Consider the following 15,582-nt stretch of genomic DNA (forward strand, 5'->3'; position numbering starts at 1 on the left):
GGCCGGGTTTTTAGAAAACGGCCCGAATACCTGACCTGGCCCGGTATAGAGACCGGGTCCCGGTCGGACCGGTCAGGCCGGGCCGGGTTTCAAAACACTGGGTATTTAGCAAGGGGAAATATGTAAAAATTCATTTTTGATATGGTGGGTTATTATTATTTTTCATTTACTTTAAACGTAAATAAATACTACCTTATATAATATAAACTTCATGAACTTCGTTATATAGTAAAACTAGATTGAGTGAATTGTTCCTTGAAAATATTAAAATATATAAGATTATTTATATTATTATCCTTAAATGGCGACTTAACATTTCTTTCTTTAACTGGTCTTATGGATTACTGAAGGCCTACTGACCCACATGATCATCTTTATTATATCCTCACGAGGAAACTCATAGTAGGTGAGAAAAGTCGAACCTAAAACCTCCCTTTTTTTATTACATGTGGAACTTGAACACAATATATTTGATACGGGCCTGTCTGTTAATGTCCAAGTCCATACCAATCAAGAATCGGGCCGGAAATCCAGGAGAATTAAAACGTCCCTAAACGTTTGCTTGATTAAGAAGAAAAGAACTTTTGCTTGCAAGTCAAGAAATTACAGTTTTTTTATATTTAGTTTCCTTATTGTTTTTATATTCGTTTATCTTTTTATTTTCATGCATTTTTTTCCTATAAATTGTAATTGATAGTTTGAGAAATAATATATCAGAAAATTGTCTCAACTAAGTTGTCTTCTTGTTTTTAGAGACTAACTCACTCAATGGGTTTCTATCAACATTCCTATCTTTTAAATGAAGTATTTGGATGCCTTGACGAATTAACTAATTGGTTGTTTGATCAATTATGTAAGTGACTGAAAGCAATCATTTTAGAAAATGATGAGATAAAGAAGATTATCCCAACATTGGTGCTATATGCATTTTAGCCATTTTGTCGAAAGGGGATCCCCCACTAATATCAACGATGCTAAATTGGAAAATCCATTAACATGGACAAGAAGCATATGTGTGTATGGTTGAATAGGATGCAATCCCGTTGTCATCGTCTATAAGAGCATCATCTCCAATAGAGCAATAGTTCATTATTGACACCGTTTGAAATTAAAAACAGAAGCAACAAACTCGTCTCATTAGGCTATGTGTAGTGGAGGGGCTACAAAATGGGGCGTTTTGCGCCATGTGGCACCCAGTCAGCAAATGATAGGTTTTTGTTTTTGGGGTGTAATGGTGTAGGGGCTGCAAATAGTAATATATATATATATATGTGTGTGTGTGTGCGTGTGTGTGTGTGTGTGTAGGGGATGGATCTTGTGAGAAGTGATATTACAGTAAGAAGTGAAGGTATAACTCCATTAATCTCTAATTTCACTCCATTTCATATGATGTTACATACATATATGTAGGTTGATTGTATTTATGTCTTAATTACACATTCAAACCTACCTACAAACATATAAATGTACCGAGTCACATTCAAACCTTTGTACCTACACACATGCAAACATACATACACATATACAAACATACTTACACATATACAAACATACGTGCCTACACACATACATATGCACCTACACAACACACCTACACATAAGAAATATAGTGAAATTAGGGATTAATGGAGTTACACCTTCACTTCTCGCTGTAAAAAAACTTCTGAAATGATCCAATACCTATATATGTATGTATATATATGTATATGTATAACACACACACAACATATTAATATTATTCTCCACAACAATTCGCCGGACAAGAATATGTCCCCCCCCCCATCAAATCGCCCCTTTTGTAGCCCGGGGGGGCGATGTTCACCTCAAATATCGCCCCATTTCTCTTATATTGTCGCCCCACTACATATGGCCTTAGAGTGGTAGTGTTTGACAATAATAGTTTGTGGGCAAAGACTTGAAGAACCAGTGAGAGTGGGCTCATCTGAATTCCAACTCACATTTGTTTTATTCCATAATACACACGTTTAAATCAATATCAATTAAAAGGAAAAGTATGTAATGAGGTGATAGTTTAAACAATGACAAATATAAACCATGCGTGGTGGGCTTGTTGTGAGTCCAAAACGCGCCACCCCCCCCCCCTCTCCCTCCCCTCGTTGTCTAGTTTATTCTGGTCGGGTTCGTTGTGCACGATGGTGGGGCCAGACGCTTGTTGTGTCCGTGTTTACTCGCCCACACTACGCACGGTCTAAGCATTGGATGAGAAATAAAAGTTTTGTAGATTGGTTTGAAATCTTATCTGACATGCTGAGTTGACGGGTTGAAACGAGGACGGGTGTGTTGCTTTGGCTTTAATGTGATTATAACCTCTTATAACATTAAACATTTTATCAGTTTTATATTGTCATAATTTATCGTGACTGTTCAGACTGTAACCTCCGCTATAATGTGGTACCTCGTCACACTATCAAATATCAATGATATTACAATAAGGTGTTTTTCATTTAATAACCTAAATTCCATGTAGTAAATTATGAAAAAAGATGATTTTTTGAAATTCTAACTAGTACTTAAAAAGGTTTAAACATAATTTTTGTGTTGTACAATGATAGATACATGTCTGTGTATTTGTACACTAGCACGCGTAGATTAGTCGTTTAAGATTTATGTGGTTCGATCTTATTTCAGAAATGGGGTTTTAATGATTTGGTCAATTCAATCTTGAAACAACCATTTAGCCTTTATTTCTTTCATTCAGAATACTTAAGTAATTCTATGTTTGTTAGGCGTTAAAAAAATGTTTAATACAACTATCAATAAAAAAACAAAGAAATTGATTTCAACGGTAAAACCAAACAGTTTAACCGGTTTAAACGATGCAACCAACCATGTTGATTATATTTACTCCACAAGTACACTTTTAAGAAATCTTATATCTTATGTACCTGATTGAAAAACCATGTATACCAATTTTATATCATACCACATATTAAAATTCTTGATTTGCTGCCATAAAGAAGTCTTTTAAATATCTTATTATTTGATTTTTTTACAAATATGTTTTTTATAAATATATTCATTTTACGTATCACCGATTTTTGTTGTTATTTTTCATTTTAAATATGTTTATTTTACGAATTTATTTTTAGTTTCGAAAACGTAACGAACTTATCGATACCGACCAAATTCACGTCGACTAGTCAAATTTGTGTCGCTTTGATCATAGGTTGTACGTTTGTTGATATCGTTTTGGGCATTTACATATTTAATTTTTGGATTCCGTGTTGGTTTCGTACTAAACTTAAATGCTTAACCAATTCCGACCAAATTCGCTTCGTTGCATCGTCGCAATACGAAGAGTTTTGTTACATAGTTTAGAGCATTCTCAGCCCATTCCCTACCATATATCCATATATATCATATAATTACCTTAAAAATAACTGTATTTTCTCTTTCCTGTTTAATTAAATGATAATATTTATACCTTTATCATTATTTTTTGTCTTTATTTCACTCACAACCACTTTTAGAAAATATTAAAATATTATGCTGTATGAATAATGAAACCCCAAATTTAACTTTCTCATATAACATTTTTCCTCTCTTCTACTCAAAATCACTCATAACTATACCATATAGTAATTTACAAAACCTCTTCACATAAATATAGGAAATAGGCTGAGAATGCACTTAGATGATTCGCATTTTCTTTGCATAAGTTAAATGAAATAAATGTTGGGCCCACTTGCATTATGATGATATACATGGAGACGACCAAATAAATTTGATCAGTTGATGTACATCTTGGACATGACTCCACATCTACAAGGTCCACAACCATAAACATCACTTACATCATACATAATGGAATGGATGAAGAACAACAAAATGATATTAACGAGTAACATGACATCTTTAACCACTCAAATAGAAATCCAATAGCTCGGGCTCATCTCAAAGTGTAATCTAGCTATTTCTGCTCGCCTTGCGTATAAACCGGTGTGAAATTTTGAGCTTGGCTTGGATCGTTTGTCCTGATTTCAAGTATTAATTAAACTTGTTTGCCCTTTTCAGTTCGGGTACAAATAGTACTTGAGTCACCACTATAAAAGAGTAATGTTTCCTATAAAAATTTCCAATGCATTTCTTACGAACACTATTCCAACGAGAAAAGAAAATCCTGAATGATGATATCCTACGTAATGTGAGACATAGATATATAGGAACAAAAGAAATGAAAGTTTTCTCATTTGGGCGGTGCGAGATGAGTAAATCACAAATAAAACAAAAGGTAGATAAAGTGAGTGAAAAAGAAAGCAGAGTAGCCATGTCTCGAACATGTGACATCACTACTTTCGTGTTTAAATCCTGGATATACTAATTATATTTTTATGTGTAAAATGTGAAAAAAAAAATTTTGAGTCCTCAACATTTTGTGCCTTTTACAGTTGCACCGGCCTTTATGAATATGTATTTGAGAAACTATTTAACAAATATTCTGCACAATATTTTTGTGTGACAACATACATAATGACCATTTTCCTAATATAAAGAGTGGGATTTGCTTAAAATAACAAACATACAATCAAAAAATCTAAATGTATCAATACATATCAAGGTAGTTTTGTAATGATATTTGAATAGTCCCATCAAACTTTATGGATCAATATGCCAAATTTTGTACCCCACTTTCTCAACTTTATTACAAAGGGTAGTGCTTGGTTATGTGTCTCAACTCCAAACACAAGCATATCAATCAAAGTAGATGATGTAAATGCCAAACTAGAGAAGAAAGTTGGGAGATTTGGACTTAAGCATCACCATATCCATTTGTTTGGAGTCATTCCAAGTAGTTCCATTGCACATTCATAAAGTTCACAAACTTCCATATCAATGACTCCATCATCATCATCATCTTGTTTCATCATTTGGGAATGGTAGTAGTTTACCTTTTGTTTAGTTTCCAAAAGCATCTTGTAACATCCTGCTTTTGATAAAAATTAATAAAATAAATTTCGTTCATTTTATAAAGTGTCGTGTGTCAGTTTAAATAAATAAACTAATAGAAGGTGGGCTTGGACTTTAGAAGATGGAAAATAAGGAATGGAATGGGCCTTAGGTCCATGGGCTTAAAGGAGTATAAATACCCCTTAAACCCTAAACCTTTCCATTTTTATCCATTCTCTACACCATAGCCTACACCTTGGAAAACACACACACCATCCTATAACCCGAACCAAGATCCGAAGTCGAAACCCAAGATTGTTGGTGCTAGATCGTTGTGACGAACCAAAACAACATCAAAGACCAGCTCGTGTTCGAATACCAACTCGTCTAAGGTACGTTTATATTTAAAAATCGTTCATATAGGTTCGGTTTGATTAAGGAAATCATAGATCTGTGTTAGCTTGTTATAAACGAATCCAAAACAACAAATCTTATGGAAATTGGTTAACATTTGATGGGTTAATTGTAAACCTAAGTAAACCCGTAACCTATATGCCTAAATCGCACCCCTTAAACATCGATGTTAGGCCGATTTGATGGTTGGGGTTTGTAGGCGCTGGTCAGACGATTCCGTCGATACCAAAATCGTGATATTTGGTTAAGAAACGAAGGTTTAATTGCAGATCTAAGATCTGTTGACTATTTGCTGTTCTTGACGATTTTGACTTTGACCCTTGAGTCAAAGTCTGGATAAGAACTATTGGTGATTCGTTATGGGTGATTCTTTAGCTAGTTCGTTATAGGAGCTTAGCGAATCAGAGGGTGATTCGTTAGCTAATTCGTTATGGGAGCTTAGCGAATCAGATGGCGATTCGTTAGCTAGTTCGTTATGGGAGCTTAGCGAATCAGATGGTGATTCGTTAGCTAGTTCGTTATGGGAGCTTAGCGAATAAGAGGGTGATTCGTTAGCTAGTTCGTTATGAGAGCTTAGCGAATCATAGGGTGATTCGTTAGCTAGTTCGTTATGGGAGCTTAGCGAATCAGAGGGTGATTCTTTACCCAATTCGTTAAGGGAAAAGTAACGAACTAGGAGTTTAATATAAAGACAGAATGGTCCCTGGACTTAGAAAAGAATTATATAATTACATAACAGCCCTTGGAGTTTGGCAATTTATGAAAGATACCTTTAAAGATAAATGAGTAACGATTAACTAACCAGATAATGATTTAATGAAGTAAAACAGCTTAGACGTGTAAGACTAATTAAGTAGCAATGAGATGACTAGAGCGGTACTTAATACTGTAATTATTATACAGTTAGTCGTGCACAGCTCAAGAAGGGAATAACCATAAACGGTGAACGCAACCGCATTGAGGTGAGCTTCTCTAGCCCCACTTCTGTGCTATGTTTTCGGGGCTGTGTGCATACTCGATATGTTTGTTAATACACTTATCCTAAGTGATAAGTGTATGCCTTATATGAATGATGTGAAATGTATGAGTGATTGCTTGTTAGTACATGAACGATCTTCGGATATTGCACGTACTGTCAGGTTGTAGTGTTACGTATAAGGTAAGTATAATGTATTTGCTTATATGTATGAATGCGATAAAGTTAATAAACGAAGGAAAGGCATGGTTGTATGGTAACGAAGAGGGACCAGACCCTAATAATATCTGTGATGTTAGGGACCAGACCCTAATAATATCTGTGATGTTAGGGACCAGACCCTTATAATATCTGTGATGTTAGGGACCAGACCCTTATAATATCTGTGAGGTTATATGGCGAAAGGCTCTTTAAAACGTATGATTATGTATGTAAAGAAAGTATGAAGGTAATAATGAAAGTATATGCACTTATTTGTGTATGAAAGAAAGTTAAGAGGTTAAGTATGAAATGTAAGAAGGCATTGTATGATTATGTGATTAACTAGAACTCACTCAGCGTAGCTGACTTTTAGTATGCACGCAGGTGAGTAGAATGAGGCAGGTAGCTTGAGGAGGACACATGGAAGAGTTGGACGAAGCTGGCATATGAAGATTTTGCTATGATGTTTTATTTTAAAAGACTATGTTTTGTTTTTAAATGACTATGAATGCTCGATAAGACAAGAATTATGGTTATGGAATGTAATGGTTTGAATGTTTTTAATGTTCCGCGAATGTTTTAATTAACTCTGATATTTAGAACTGCGTTTATGAGTAAATCCAACATGAAAGTAGGGCTACTGGTAACGGGGCGTTACATATCTTTTTCTACATTTATAAGTCTTTGTATCTTTACTTGATTGTATGCATGTATGATACAAAAAAGTAATTCTATAGTTAATGCTTAGTGTACAACCATATGAATCTCCCTGTTTTTATGCACAAATATGGGAAACTATGTGTTACCAGAATTGTCGATGAACATTAACATGACCTAAATTCTGACATGTTGTCCGTCGACAAGTCAATACGTACGTTGTCATGTGAATTCTAACGATATTTGGTCGGTTCAAGCATGATGATCACCTAATTAAACACTCTAGTAATTATGTAATATGTTGTCATGTTTGGATTATTTTCTTATAGGTTATAGCAAAGTAGCAAACTAGAAGAGGAGTACTAAGATCGTATGTAATGGAAGAAGCATGTATGAGACGCTTTTCATTATGTAGCACCACGTCATAATATAGGTCTTTTAATAAAAAAAAGGTGTAGTTAATGGAGCCTTGCCAATCATTATTTCATTATTATTTCTTTCATTTTTAATAAAAATAAAATTTCATAAAGTAATAAATAAATAAAATACATTAAAAGTAACACCACATTAAAATTTAAAAGAAAGAAAAAGAAAACTATAATAAACAAAAACCCTTTTTAGTCTAGGGGTGGCAAATGGGGTGGGTTGGGTCGAAATTGGTCATGGGTCGAAACGGGTTAGAGTCGGAATGAGTCAATTAAAAAATGGTTGTTTGGTTCGGGTCGGAACGGGTTATGGTCAACAAGTTCGGATCGGAATGGGTCCAAGTCGGAACGGGTCAAAACGGGTTACGGGGGAGGTTTTTTTAACGAAGACAACGGATGACACGTTTTAGTTTATTTGTTTTTGTTTTATATATTGAGTTATGATTTTTTATTAACTTTTTTGAAAATTTTTTTGAGGGTTTTTATTAACATCAAAACCCCTCAAAAAAATTCAGATAAAACAATAAAAAAAATCATAACTCTAAATATAAATATAAAACGAAAAAAAGTAAAAAACTAAAATGTTTCCTCTGTTATCCTCGTCCATCAAAAAAGAAAAGAAAAAAACGATGCCGAAAAGTCGACGAAAACGAAACAAAAAACCAAAACTGAACCGAATTGATGGAAACTGAAAAAAGATTAAAATGAAACTAAAAAACTGAAACCGAACGTAAATGAAACTGAAAAACCCGACCAAAATGAAACAAGAAAACCGAAAACGAATCCGAAATCGACCTGTCCGGTGTGAAAACTTGAAAGAAACCGAAACCCAACCCATCCAATATGAAAACTCTTGTCGGCACGAAACCTCATCCGACCAAAACCTAAACCGATCTCGTTCTAATCCAAAACCCGTATCAACTCGAACCTGCCACTTTTCCTTAAGACACTAACCCACATCGACCCATATATTTAAATTTGTTGACCAATTTTGACAGGAAAATAAGAATGTGAAATTTCAAGTGACCTATTTTAACATATTTAGTTAAAATCCTATGACCCAAAACCCATATAATTTTTAAAATAACTCAAATTAACCCATTTGAAATGGTTTGGGTCAAGATTGTAACCCCTACTTTTCACGATAAGCCACACCTCCTTCCCCACCCTGGAAACCCTTTACTCGATCAATCGGAGCTCCATCATCATCTCAACTGCATGTAATCTTTTACTCTTTCTAGATCTGAGAATAGTGAAGCCAATCCACCAATCATTGATAAGTTTCTTTCTCTATCCGACGCTATGTGGAAAGCGCGCCCCTTCAAAGCGCTTAAAACACCTTGGGGCGCTTTTTCCGACGCTTTGGGACGCTTTAGAGGGGGAAACGCTCCACTACGGTCTAAGACAATGAACAAATTTAGAGACAATGTTTCAGAATAATTTAGTTGGCTTATGGGCTCATTGACCAATGTTTATGACTCCTAAATAAATGTTACATGTGTACCAATGAAAACAAACCTTGAGACAGAGACATAAAGCTGGATATAAACTTTTGTGTTTTCAATAAATTTACACTAAAATAATAAATAATAGGAAGGTTGCTATTATTTAGTTGGCTTAGTGGTTTCGTACTAGGATAGGCGGTTTTGAAAGCGGAATCTAGGTAGGTTGCTAAGCATGAAGACAGCGTGTTTGGAGAATCAGCACGTGTTCATTCCATTAGTTTTCGACACTTTTGGATCCCTAGCTCCCGAGGCGGTTCGCTTTTTGGAGCGGGTGCAGAAGGTGGTCCACAGTGACTCGCAGAGCCCGAAGAACCAAGGATTTATATTTAGTAGAATAGGCTTTGCGATTCAAAAGAGGATAGCGGCGCAGCTTGTTGCTCGCTTACCCATTATCTAGATGTAGCTCGGTTTGCGTTATATATAAAGGATTATAATGTAATGTTTTTTACAAAAAATAAAATAAAAATAAAAAAATATTATTATTTATGAAAAATAAATAAATAAATAAATAATCTCTTTCTTGAATAGGTATATTATTTTTGTAATTTTGTGTTATACGGAAAATCTTACTAGATTTACACATTACTAGCTTGAGAATTATACAATGTTAATACCAAGACATCGTATAGTACATTTTAAATACTTTAGAAATAAACAATTAGTTGATTAATTGACATTACCTGTTGTAAAGTTTCTTTGAAACTACACGAGTTTTCTAAAAACATAACATATAAACAAAAAAGCGACAGATATAATGTTAATAAAACGAATTTGTTAAAAATTTAAGATAAAGAAACCCAAATCTGTGGGAGTTTCTAAATTTTGTAAGATACCTTGACTTTTAGTTAACAATAATATAGATATAAGCAATTAGTTGATTAATTGGCATTATCTATTGTACAGTTTCTTTTAGATTTTTTTTGAACGGCCAACTAAGTAACGTCGGGTACCCCGTACGCGGCACCCATTGGCTAAAGGTAGCCCGAGCCGGCCACTAGTCTGGACGGACGGAGCCCCTAGCGGTCCACCTGTTGAGGGATTCATCGGATAAAACCCGACCCCCACGCCCGCCAAACGGCACGACATCGAGGAGCCGGTAAAACCGGGTGAGATCAGGACTCGAACCCTGGCAAGCCAGGGTCATCCCTCATATCTCTCATATAAGTTGGTGGTAGTTAGGTTTGATCCCTCTACCTCTCACTTGTAAAGTGAGTGCTTTACCATTGAGCCACAACCAACTTATAAAGTTTCTTTTATAGATTACACGAGTTTTCTAAAAAACATCATATAAACAAAAAAGCGACATATATAATGTTTATAGAACGAATTTTGTAAAAAAGTAGACATAAGGAAACCCAAAGCAGTGGGAGTTTTAAATTTTGTAAGATACATTGACATTTTCAAAATTAATTTAACGTTTTTTATTTCTTTAAAATATCTTTATTTCGGTAGAGTTTTTTAATTAAAAGTTAAAATTAGAATTCATAAAATTAGGTATGTAGTTACTCGCAATAATTAAAAAAAAAAGATGTTAAGTAATATGAAAAAAATATAAGTATATCAATTTTTGTTGTGTTAATAGCGGGTTTTATAACTTGTTTGATTAATTAACAAAAATAAAATCTTAAAATTTTGAAAACTGTTTAGAAAAAAAAAACATATTTTTAGATTAGTTAGCTATAAAAAATGGGAAGTATAATTTGTAGGATGGTTAGCAATTAGTTTCTATTTTAGTGGTTGTTAAATTACGAGTTAATTTACTAAATTAGGAATTAGGTAACAACATAGAAAAATAGATTAAATTAGTAGTTACTAAATTAGTGAAAAGATCCAATACACTAATGTTTAACGTACATTACGTACGCGAATCCATTTTTTCACGAATCGATCTATGAAATCACATCCAAACATCTCGGAATCGTCAATACATATCCAATCAATCATTTGTTACCGAAAAAACAGTTTTGGATGGTTAATTGATCAACTTTTCACTTTTTTCACGAAGAACTTTTGTTGAGCGTTTGCTGAGCGTTTAAGTTTTGTGAGCATTTTTTTAGCGTTGTAGGGTTTTTTCTTTGTTTTTTGCCTACGTTAAGGTATTAACGTACAGTAATTGCACCATACTAAATTATATGTATTTAATAACTTAATAATAATAAATTTCTAAAAATTTATAAGGATTAATGTAGAGTGATAATTGATAAAACATGTGGTTTTCTTTTATTAAAAGTTAAAATACAAATACAAATTCAAAACAATAAACTATGGAAAAGTTTAACATCTTTCAAGATTAACCATCATTACATCCAATATAGAGAAATAACTATATTTTTTTCTATAATAAATCTATAAAGCTTACCAAGTTTTATTAAAAGACTACTAGTTTTCTTAAACCTTAAAAAAATTACACGCAAATGCACAACAGAAATAAATCTCTTTGCTCTTCTGTAGGGCTTTGGATGCTGAACCAATTTTTGTGGGTCCATCACAAGATACCCTAAAGAATAAATAAGTGCCCTTAACTTAAATTTAAAGGGCTCCCCATGTGACCTTAAATGTGTGTTGGGTAAATAGTAAATAAAACAGTCAAAACTGATTATATCCAGCATTCTGGTGTCAAGGAATGGTCCCTTTTGTTGTCTCTACAATAGTTATAGACCATGTACCGGCTTTGCACCCAATTCATGATCATGTACTGCCTCCTGCTAAGGCCACCCGATCGTCCTGGAGACGCACTGACTGGGTGGCAACGCGGTGATGAATAGGCAGTGCAACCCGTTGCTTTAAAATTGGTGAACCTTCCTACAAAGGGTTGGTATTTGTAGTCTGCTTTGTATCTACCGTTTTCAGTTGCCCATCCGTATAACCACATCGGTCTTAGTGGAAACGTTGCATCACTTTTCCTCAGATACCTTCTTATCGGCACATCGTCCACAAAAAATCTAGACAAACAGAACAAGGGTTACACAACATTTTAAAGTTGTATAACATAACTTTCCAACTAAAAAGGTGGCTTTTTTCAATAATAAAACAAGATTCAATGATTAAAGAAAAACTGTTGAAAACTAGCTAGGCTATTTATTAGAAAAAAAATATATTTATTTATTAAATAGTTAAAATACCTAAAATGCACCATTATTAAAAAAACTTACATTATGTCATATGGGCTCCACAAGATTGCATAGTGATGAAAATTTTCTGTGGGGTCAAACCATAAATGAAACTTCATTTCTCTCCCAATAATCTTGCCATCACCACTTCCTCTTATGTACGCATTTGTTTGCAATGTGTATGGCTTCCAAATGTTGTTCCAAGGAATTCTATGTCAACTTCATCATGGAACCCTGGATGTGCTTCATTGTTTGAAAGCTACATTCAAAATATTTTATTAATTTACTCAAATAGTTAATGCCATTTAAAACTTGTAACAAATATTGTAGACAAAGTAGTAAGTACAGAATTTGAATATATATTAAAATATGTTATTTTGGTTATAAAATTATATATATAGTTTTCTTTATTTGAAATGGAGAGATAACTCATTCCGTCTCAATGAATGAAACAAATTAAAGTTTTCAATCCGAACCAAAACCGATCATAAATCGGTTTTGACTTTTGTTGACCAAACCGAACCAGTATCAACCCGAACCGGTCTAGGGTTTGTGTACCTCTATTTTTACACTAAACTTCATCCTTTTATTTTTATTTTTAGAAAGATTCATGCACATTGTTCAAAGGGATGCCATTTGTTTTTCACAAGATTACAAACACCTAGTGACAAAATGTTCTTCACTTTATCTAACCATGCAATCATACCAGGATAAAATACTTAAAATGGTACTTATTAATTAAATCTTTTAATCATTTATTACTATTTTTAAGACTCATTACAATAAAATATCAATATACATGTAATTTTCTTTGCTATCATTCCCACTTTGATGGAATGATAACATGGTATGTGTGAAAAATAAAAGGTCAAGGATTCAATCTTTTTAAAATACGACATTTAGCTGTTAAAAAAATGTAATTTTATTTATTTGATACTTCTAAAACGGGATTCATGATTTTAAAATATAGGAAAGAATATTTCTTTTGGAAGAATTCATGAAAAGGTAAAAAAGTTAATGATGTGACATGAATATTGTCTATAAGTAAGCAAATTATTGGTTGAAGTGTCATTGTGTATTCCAAGTATTGTACTATGAGTTTCAATGCTTGCACTGATACTATAATAATCATTGATATGTTTAGCACTCACATAGAATGCTGTTATCACTCCCGCTGTATAACCCTTTTGAAGGTTGATGGATGCTCCAAAGTAACCGGATCTAAATGGTTTTACCGACTTGAAGCCGCTTCCTGTCATCAAGAAATTATTCAAGATTTAGTTACGGACTTGATAGTCTCTTAATGAGTAAATTTAGAGTCATGCTGACCGATCAACCACATTTAATCGGATTATCGGACAACTCATTTAATGGTTTAGCACAAACTTGCCAAGCAGTCTCAAGTTTTATGTCAAACTAAACCCATTAATATATTTCTTGTACTTTATATTTTAAACCATTTAATAGTACTAGGAAAAGGAAAACTCATGTGACCCGTCATTGTCCTGTTAACCAACTGGATCATCTGATCATGTAAATCGTATCTTACATTTTGCGTTTCAAGGGTTAAAAGTAAAAAAAAAATATTCATTTTTTGCACCGAAGTCACTTTCTAACAACTAATCTTTTTATCCAGAAAAAACTTCACCAATACTGTTTACCAATGGGATCAGGTAAAACGCAGTTTTCACAATAAATTTAGCCTTTAAGAGATAAAAAACTAGAAGTTGGATTAATCAAGTTGATAAATAACATTTGTTTCTTATGAAACCAAAGTAAAATTATTTGAGAAAGGGTGAAGAGTGTGACCTGATGTACGGTCAAGCCATATGTCAACAGCATTGTTGTTAATGCTCTGGTGGCTAGGACCCCAAAGGTTTCTAAACCCTTGGTTAAAGGTCATGGACCTGAACTTTGAGCTTGGGTAGAACCCAGGTGAAGGTGGCCATGAGCCAGCATTGGTGACTGATGATCCAGTGAGAATGAAAACAAGTGAAAAGAAGGTAATAAACCCCATTAAAAGTCTAAAGAAGTAGACAGAAATGGGGAGAGGCTGATGAGAAAGAGTGATGTGAAGGTGTATAAATGGGGTGGGTAGTGTGATGAAGGGTGAAATATTAATATTCAATACTCATTTAACAATTAACATAAACTTAGGATTTAGTGTTAGGACTTAGGGCATTCATTCTTATGACAGGGTAACAATCATAATCCTAAAATACAATAGTTGGATTTAAATATGACTTATAAACAAAATATTAGAGGTAACTTTTGATTGATTGATTATTTAGGGAAAGTAGAAAGAAAAGGGCCGGTCAATGTATTGAAAAAATAGTGAACATATGAAACGTATCTGTAAAATATGTTATAGATTTTAGTAAACTTATGATATATTGGTTTTGCATTCTATTATATAAGAGATTTACAATTATCCAAATTGTGTTTAAAACGAAGTTAAGGTGAATATGATATCGGTCTCAAATTTGTGTGTTTAATATGGAACAAATCAATGGTATCCTCTTCAAAAATTAGGCTTGGATTAAGAAGCCAACCTTTGCAAAGAATAAGTTTGGGTTAAAAGGGTAGCATATTCAGAGACTAAATTATTTGAGTTAACTACCTTGACACCCTATTCAGAGATTAAGTTTGGGTTAAGAACTTAAGAGGCAACATCCTTAAAAAATAAGTCTAGTTTGATATGGTAACCTTTTTAAGAGACTAAGTTTGAGACTTTGAGTTAAGATGACCATATGTACAGAGAATAAGTATGAGTTGCAAAAACAATCTTTTTAGAGACTAAGTCTGAAAAGTGTAACAACTAACAAGTCATTAGGACAACCTTTAAATCAACTTGTCTTCTGAGTATTAGACCTTGCATAATGGGACGTTTCCCCCCTCCAAAGCGCCCCAAGCTTCGGAAGAGGAAAATGGGGTGGAATGTGATTGTGGTTTTTCTATTTGTTTTCTTAAATAAATAATAATAATAATAATAATAAAATAATAATGAGGTAATGATTGGTTGAGTTTCCATTCACTACAAAACACCCCTACTATAATGTGGCGTCACATGGCGTAAAATCCTCTATAGGGGCTTCATCCACTACACATGTTCTTAAAACAATCAAATTGTTATCAAAGATATATAAAATAATTTAACTTTTCATTTAATGACGTTTTGGATTTTTGTGAAAAAGTTAGGATTAATTCATTCAAAGGTCAAATCTTTACTTGTATTAGAGCATTCTCATCCAACCCATTATAATATGTGAGTGGTGTTTTTATAATTTAGAGAGTGATTTAGAGTGTTGTGAGTGAAGAGTTTTTATATTTTAGAAAAAGTAGTGATTTTTCTGTATATTTGAAAAGTTACTGTTCATCCCCTATAA

At 33.5% G+C, this 15,582-nt stretch overlaps 1 pseudogene across 1 annotated transcript; it reads right to left on the reverse strand.

Moving 5' to 3' along the window:
* Positions 1-11,379: 11,379 nt before the first annotated feature.
* On the reverse strand, positions 11,380-14,264 carry LOC143618863 (putative xyloglucan endotransglucosylase/hydrolase protein 32; annotated as a pseudogene). The gene is made up of 4 exons (XR_013151092.1): positions 14,006-14,264; positions 13,348-13,448; positions 12,239-12,455; positions 11,380-12,028 (listed from the first exon to the last, which is right to left on the reverse strand). The product of XR_013151092.1 is annotated as a putative xyloglucan endotransglucosylase/hydrolase protein 32 (transcript).
* Positions 14,265-15,582: the final 1,318 nt, after the last annotated feature.

The sequence above is a fragment of the Bidens hawaiensis genome, unplaced genomic scaffold, assembly GCF_021521415.1.
Source record: "Bidens hawaiensis isolate Kalapana, Puna unplaced genomic scaffold, B.hawaiensis_p1.1 tig00002343_1, whole genome shotgun sequence".
Taxonomy (NCBI): Eukaryota; Viridiplantae; Streptophyta; class Magnoliopsida; order Asterales; family Asteraceae; genus Bidens; species Bidens hawaiensis.